Below are 8,134 nucleotides of genomic sequence, written 5' to 3' on the forward strand. Positions count from 1 at the left end.
AATTGTACAATGATTGACGCAAACCACTTGTAATAAACATATCAACTGATAACGGTGTTATTTAAACCTGGAATAACAACATAGCAACTAGCAATGGTGTAACTATTTAATAGTAATTGTAGCAGAAATAATTAATGTGAGGAGAACCTTGTATAATTACATGGCAACTAGTAACGGTGTGAGGAGAACCTTGTATAATTACATGGCAACTAGTAACGGTGTGAGGAAAACCTTGTATAATTACATGGCAACTAGTAACGGTGTGAGGAGAACCTTGTATAATTACATGGCAACTAGTAATGGTGTAAGGAGAACCTTGTATAATTACATGGCAACTAGTAACGGTGTGAGGAGAACCTTGTATAATTACATGGCAACTAGTAACGGTGTGAGGAGCACCTTGTATAATTACATGGCAACTAGTAACGGTGTGAGGAGAACTTTGTATAATTACATGGCAACCTGTAACGGTGTGAGGAGAACCTTGTATAATTACATGGCAACTAGTAACGGTGTGAGGAGAACCTTGTATAATTACATGGCAACTAGTAACGGTGTGAGGAGAACCTTGTATAATTACATGGCAACTAGCAACTAGTAACGGTGTGAGGAGAACCTTGTATAATTACATGGCAACTAGTAACGGTGTGAGGAGAACCTTGTATAATTACATGGCAACTAGTAACGGTGTGAGGAGAACCTTGTATAATTACATGGCAACTAGTAACGGTGTGAGGAGAACCTTGTATAATTACATGGCAACTAGTAACGGTGTGAGGAGCACCTTGTATAATTACATGGCAACTAGTAACGGTGTGAGGAGAACTTTGTATAATTACATGGCAACCTGTAACGGTGTGAGGAGAACCTTGTATAATTACATGGCAACTAGTAACGGTGTGAGGAGAACCTTGTATAATTACATGGCAACTAGTAACGGTGTGAGGAGAACCTTGTATAATTACATGGCAACTAGCAACTAGTAACGGTGTGAGGAGAACCTTGTATAATTACATGGCAACTAGTAACGGTGTGAGGAGAACCTTGTATAATTACATGGCAACTAGTAACGGTGTGAGGAGAACCTTGTATAATTACATGGCAACTAGTAACGGTGTGAGGAGAACCTTGTATAATTACATGGCAACTAGTAACGGTGTGAGGAGAACCTTGTATAATTACATGGCAACTAGTAACGGTGTGAGGAGAACCTTGTATAATTACATGGCAACTAGTAACGGTGTGAGGAGAACCTTGTATAATTACATGGCAACTAGTAACGGTGTGAGGAGAACCTTGTATAATTACATGGCAACTAGTAACGGTGTGAGGAGAACCTTGTATAATTACATGGCAACTAGTAACGGTGTGAGGAGAACCTTGTATAATTACATGGCAACTAGTAACGGTGTGAGGAGAACCTTGTATAATTACATGGCAACTAGTAACGGTGTGAGGAGAACCTTGTATAATTACATGGCAACTAGTAACAGTGTGAGGAGAACCTTGTATAATTATATGGCAACTAGAAAAAGTGTGAGGAGAACCTTGTATAATTACATGGCAACTAGTAACGGATTGACAATGAGACAATGAGATAGACAACAGACTCGCCAAGGCAAATAGCGCCTTTGGAAGACTACACAAAAGAGTCTGGAAAAACAACCAACTGAAAAACCTCACAAAGATAAGCGTATACAGAGCCGTTGTCATACCCACACTCCTGTTCGGCTCCGAATCATGGGTCCTCTACCGGCACCACCTACGGCTCCTAGAACGCTTCCACCAGCGTTGTCTCCGCTCCATCCTCAACATCCATTGGAGCGCTTACACCCCTAACGTCGAAGTACTCGAGATGGCAGAGGTCGACAGCATCGAGTCCACACTTATGAAGATCCAGCTGCGCTGGATGGGTCACGTCTCCAGAATGGAGGACCATCGCCTTCCCAAGATCGTATTATATGGCGAGCTCTCCACTGGCCACCGTGACAGAGGTGCACCAAAGAAAAGGTACAAGTACTGCCTAAAGAAAACTCTTGGTGCCTGCCACATTGACCACCACCAGTGGGCTGATAACGCCTCAAACCGTGCATCTTGGCGCCTCACAGTTTGGCGGGCAGCAACCTCCTTTGAAGAAGACCGCAGAGCCCACCTCACTGACAAAAGGCAAAGGAGGAAAAACCCAACACCCAACCCCAACCAAAAAATTTTCCCTTGCAACCGCTGCAATCGTGTCTGCCTGTCCCGCATTGGACTTGTCAGCCACAAACGAGCCTGCAGCTGACGTGGACTTTTTACCCCCTCCATAAATCTTCGTCCGCGAAGCCAAGCCAAAGAAAAGAGTAACGGTGTGATGAGAACCTTGTATAATTACATGGCAACTAGTAACGGTGTGAGGAGAACCTTGTATAATTACATGGCAACTAGTAACGGTGTGAGGAGAACCTTGTATAATTACATGGCAACTGGAAAAAGTGTGAGGAGAACCTTGTATAATTACATGGCAACTAGTAACGGATTGACAATGAGACAATGAGATAGACAACAGACTTGCCAAGGCAAATAGCGCCTTTGGAAGACTACACAAAAGAGTCTGGAAAAACAACCAACTGAAAAACCTCACAAAGATTAGCGTATACAGAGCCGTTGTCATACCCACACTCCTGTTCAGCTCCGAATCATGGGTCCTCTACCAGCATCACCTACGGCTCCTAGAACACTTCCACCAGCATTGTCTCCGCTCCATCCTCAACATCCATTGGAGCGCTTTCATCCCTAACGTCGAAGTACTCGAGATGGCAGAGGTCGACAGCATCGAGTCCACGCTGCTGAAGATCCAGCTGCGCTGGGTGGGTCACGTCTCCAGAATGGAGGACCATCGCCTTCCCAAGATCGTGTTATATGGCGAGCTCTCCACTGGCCACCGTGACAGAGGTGCACCAAAGAAAAGGTACAAGGACTGCCTAAAGAAATCTCTTGGTGCCTGCCCCATTGACCACTATCAGTGGACTGATATTGCCTCAAACCGTGCATCTTGGCGCCTCACAGTTCGGTGGGCTGAAACCTCCTTTGAAGAAGACCGCAGAGCCCACCTCACTGACAAAAGGCAAAGGAGGAAAAACCCAACACCCAACCCCAACCAACCAATTTTCCCCTGCAGCCACTGCAACCGTGTCTGCCTGTCCCGCATCGGACTTGTCAGCCACAAACGAGCCTGCAGCTGACGTGGACTTTTTTACCCCCTCCATAAATCTTCGTCCGCGAAGCCAAGCCAAAGAGAAGAGTAACGGTGTGAGGAGAACCTTGTATAATTACATGGCAACTAGTAACGGTGTGAGGAGAACCTTGTATAATTACATGGCAACTAGTAACGGTGTGAGGAGAACCTTGTATAATTACATGGCAAATAGTAACGGTGTAAGGAGAAGCTTGTATAATTACATGGCAACTAGTAACGGTGTAAGGAGAACCTTGTATAATTACATGGCAACTAGTAACGGTGTGAGGAGAACCTTGTATAATTACATGGCAACTAGTAATGGTGTAAGGAGAACCTTGTATAATTACATGGCAACTAGTAACGGTGTGAGGAGAACCTTGTATAATTACATGGCAACTAGTAACGGTGTGAGGAGAACCTTGTATAATTACATGGCAACTAGTAACGGTGTGAGGAGAACCTTGTATAATTACATGGCAACTAGTAACGGTGTTAGGAGAACCTTGTATAATTACTTGGCAACTAGTAATGGTGTTAGGAGAACCTTGTATGATTACATGGCAACTAGTAATAATGTTACCATTACTAGTAACAGGTAATAGTCAGTAACAGTGTTGCAAGGATCTTGTACTCTTCTTCTTCAAGCCATCTATCCCATAGGATGACGATGGTTCCTTTCAATCAGTTTGAGGGGTTTGATATGAGAATACCCTCTCCTCAGAAAGGATTTAGGCGGCTTGGTGAGGTCCAAGATGGCTGGGGGGGGTGAGTTCTGTTGCAGAGAATGGCCAGACCAAGCTTTGATACAAGGGGATGCCCTTTCCGTGCTTCACAGTTTACTAGATGACCGTTGACCCCTCGAGAGGGTTTATCCGCCCTTTAACAGGTCTGGTTTTTCATCCTGCAGGATGTCGGGCCACCCTCTGCACCAGACAAGCCTGGTGGGGGAACCAGTTTAGTCGCCGACTATCCGACCATGCCACAGAGAGTACTGGATTACATGGTACCAGAAGCACTCAAACGAGTGACCTGACCTGAATCTTATATAATTACACAGCAACTAGTAACACTAATATTTATAAGAATCTTGTACAATTACCTGGCAACTAGTAACAGTGTTACAAGAACCTGTATCATCACATGGCTACCATTAATTGTGTTACAAGAACTTGTATAATTACATAGCGAAGTGTAATGGCGTTACAGGAATCTTGTTCTAAATACATCCATCTTACAGCTCAAAATGAAGACATCCAGCCCATCTGACCAGTTATCTCACCTTTAGCCACCCAGCCCCACCTGGTTATCCTTCTGTAATAAATAAAAGCCATACAGGTTCATGATTAATAGAGGAAGAGGGTTCTAAAGCTGGGAGGCTGTGCAGAATCTTTATGGAACACCCCAGACCCCAGCTGCAAGGATTGGAAAAAAGGGGCTTCGCTCTAATTGTGCTCAGGGCCATGAGCATTTTCAGGGTGGGAAGGGTCCAATGAAGGATTTTTGATGGAGGGGATCTGGGAGGACTGGCAAGTGACCTCATGGAGAGGCATTGTGGTCGAAACGGGAAACTTGTAGGTTAGAATAAGCAGACCCCAGCGTGCAATGGAAACAGTGTTGGAGGATGAAATTACAGGCCAACAGGAAGTTGGTACACTACCGTACAGGTCATGCAGCGTCCAGAGAGTAACCAATGTTTCAGGCTGGGCCCTTCACTGGGCATCCGCGGTCTCCACAGAGGAATACCGACCCTGAAGGTTCTCCTTCTCTCCATGCCTTAATGAAGGGCCCAGGTCCAAAATGGAGGTCACCCTTTACTTCCAATAGAGGCTGTATGATCTGTTGGGTTTCTCCAGCATGTTTGTGTGTTGTGCTAAGAACTTGAGACACTGCTGCACGGGTTGGTCATTTGGCCCTGTCATTCCATCAGATCATGCCAGATTTCATCTTTAGCTTCAACTCCATTTTATGGCTTGTTCCCCACCAAATGCTTGTTCCAAAGACCTACGTATCTCAACTCTGAATGTACACCACTCCGGATTCAAATTTAATCTCATCTCAGTGGCAGAGCTCAAAGAGCTAATGGCACTCAGCGCCAGGTTCCACATCAGCCTCGGGGTTAATGTAAAATGGGCATCGAAACAGAGGTCAAAGTGCAAGTTTCCACACGATATCTCTGACTCTTTCATTTTCAGGTGACACAGTTAGTGCAACACTGTTACAGCACCAGTGACCCCGGGTTCGAATCCCGTGCTGTCTGTAAGGAGTTATCCCCGTTTCTGCATGGGTTTCCTCCGGGGGCTCCCACCGGTCAAAAACATATGGGGCTTATAGGTAAATTGAGGGCTCATGGTCCAAAAGGGCTTGTTCCCTTGCTGTATCTCTAAATTAAATTAAACCCCCTTCCTGAGGTTATGCACTACCTCAACTCCACCATCAGCATCGACTCCACCAACACCCCCGCCCCCCTGAGATCCTCCCTTATTCTTCCAAGGACGAGCCTCTCTTCATTCCAGGAGTCAGTCTAACTATCCTTCTCCCACCCCCTCATAGACACAGGGGCTGTGTGTGTTCTCACCGGTGTGTCCACTCCTGTAACACTTGCACATTTCCTGTGCTCATAAAAGGTGTCAGATAAAATCAAAATTTCCTAAATATTATTGCAAAATGACCACAAGAACCATTGTTCATCATTACTTCAATATCTTGGCAATATTAATGTAAGGTACAACCAGTAACCACAGAGACCAGCTGAGGGAACGATAGACTTTAATACACAGAATAACCTTGCCGGCCCGGATCCCAGGATAGGAATGGCGGCAAGGGAGAGGTTGCTCGACCGTTATGGCCCAGGACCACGGGGGAGGGGTCATCCGTGGGCGGCCCAGCTCCACATATACAACAGGCAATGATAACTATTACAATGGAGGAAACCTGTCAGCACAACTAACGATACAGAAAACACATAAAGTGTCTCTGTGACATTGAAATTAATATATTAAAAAAGTAACATACATGATATACTCCCGTAAGGCAAAGTGTCACCATTAGCGTTGCCCGGCGCCACTTACAATGAGAGAGAAACAGGAGAGAGAGTCCCTTCAGAGATACCGCGTGTCCGTGGATTCGCCTCCAGCCTTCCCGCAGCCTCTGCAGCTGCACAGACTCCTGCTTGATCCATCAGCCTCCGCGAACTCCATATCTGAACATGTATGATTTGGAATCCTCAGCGCCCGAGGGCCTTCTTACCCCCAGCCCCTTCTGAATCCCTGTTCCAATACCTGCTGAGTTTCTCTCGCATTCTGTGTTTTTTACTTTGATCGCGAGGTCTGAAGACTTTCGCGTTTTGCTCCGAGACCTGTTTCCCATGGTCTCCAGCAGCCCACAGCCTGCGCAGGCTACCCCGACTGCAAGCCACTGGCAGCCTTTCAGCTGCTAAGCATCTCGCTGGTCTAGGTAAGGTCATCTTCTCTGCTTCTCCTTCTTAACGGGGATGGGGGTTCTCTAGTGCCCTGCGCCCCTCTGCCGCTCCACCTCTCAGACACCTTGGGTACAAGTCCTGTGGTTACAGAATTTTACTCTCAAATGCCAGTTGAACTTTTAATGGGCTGTTGAAACCCTGTACGGAGCTGCCGGCATTAGGACTGGGTGGTTGAACCCTTAGAGTAGCGCTGTGTCTCCAATCTCCCGGGACCATGAATGAATGAATGTGAGTGTAAAGGAGACCCTGACTGACACGAGAGCTTTGTTAGTTTTGGGTCTGTGATTTACTCTCAGGTGGAGACTGTGCTGGGCTTTCCAGTTCTTGCCGGGGACAGTTGTCCCTGTCAGGTCCTGTCACCTCTAAATCAGTGTCAGTGAGCTGGCACTGGTTGCTGGGCGCCTGTGCTTTAGTCATGGGCGAACAGACTGTCCACTTGTGGTTGACATCTCCACCCCCACTTTGTAACCAACTTGTCTGTTGTGGTTTCTCTTTATCTCTGCTCTCACCGACACCTGAAACTTTTCATTACGTGCTTTCTCCCCACTGAATCTCACTCTGGCGATCGGGCAAATGAGCGGCGATAAGACCAAAAAATATTGGAGCAGAAGCAGGCCATTCTGCCCATCATGTCTGCTCTGCCATTTCATCATGAGCTCAGCCATACTCTCCCACCCTCTCCCCATAACCCTTGATGCCCTGACTATTCAGATATCTAAATACACCCAGCGGCTTGGCCTCCACAGCCGCCTGTGGTAGCAAATTCCAGAGGTTCACCACTGTCTGGCTAAACAAATTCCTCTTCATCTCTGTTTTAAATGGGCATCCTTCAATCCTGAAGTTGTGCCCTCTTGCCCTGAACTTTCCTACCATGGGAAACAACTTTGCCATGTCTCCTCCGTCCAGACTTTTCAGTATTTAAAATGCTTCTATGAGGACCTCCAACATTCTGCTGAACTTCAAGGAGTAAAGTCCAAAAGTCGTCAAATGTTCCTCATATTCATTCCAGGAATCTCTCTTGTGAATCTTCTCTGAACCCTCTCCAACATCAGCACATCCTTTCTTAAATAAGAAGCCCAAAACTGTCCCCCAGACTCCAAGTGAGGCCTCATCAGGGCCTCCACATCGCATCCCTGCTCTTGTATCCTATCACTCTAGGTATGAACGCCAGCACTGCATTCGCCTTCACCACCATCTCAACTTGGAGGTTAACCTTTCGGGTACCTGCACGAGGACTCCCAAGTCCCCTCGCACCTCTGGGAGTTTGGGAGTTAATGAATGTGCTTGGATTACATGAAGCTTAGTCAGTTGCTGCTCTCCACTGCTTAAGGTTGACCTGAATGAACTGAATTGTTTATCATTACAAGCACTGAAATAGAGTGGAAAACTTGGTTTTGTTGCTTTCCAGGCAAGTCAACCACTACATAAAGCAGAAA

This window comes from Narcine bancroftii, chromosome 11 (assembly GCF_036971445.1).
Source record: "Narcine bancroftii isolate sNarBan1 chromosome 11, sNarBan1.hap1, whole genome shotgun sequence".
In the NCBI taxonomy this organism is placed as follows: Eukaryota; Metazoa; Chordata; class Chondrichthyes; order Torpediniformes; family Narcinidae; genus Narcine; species Narcine bancroftii.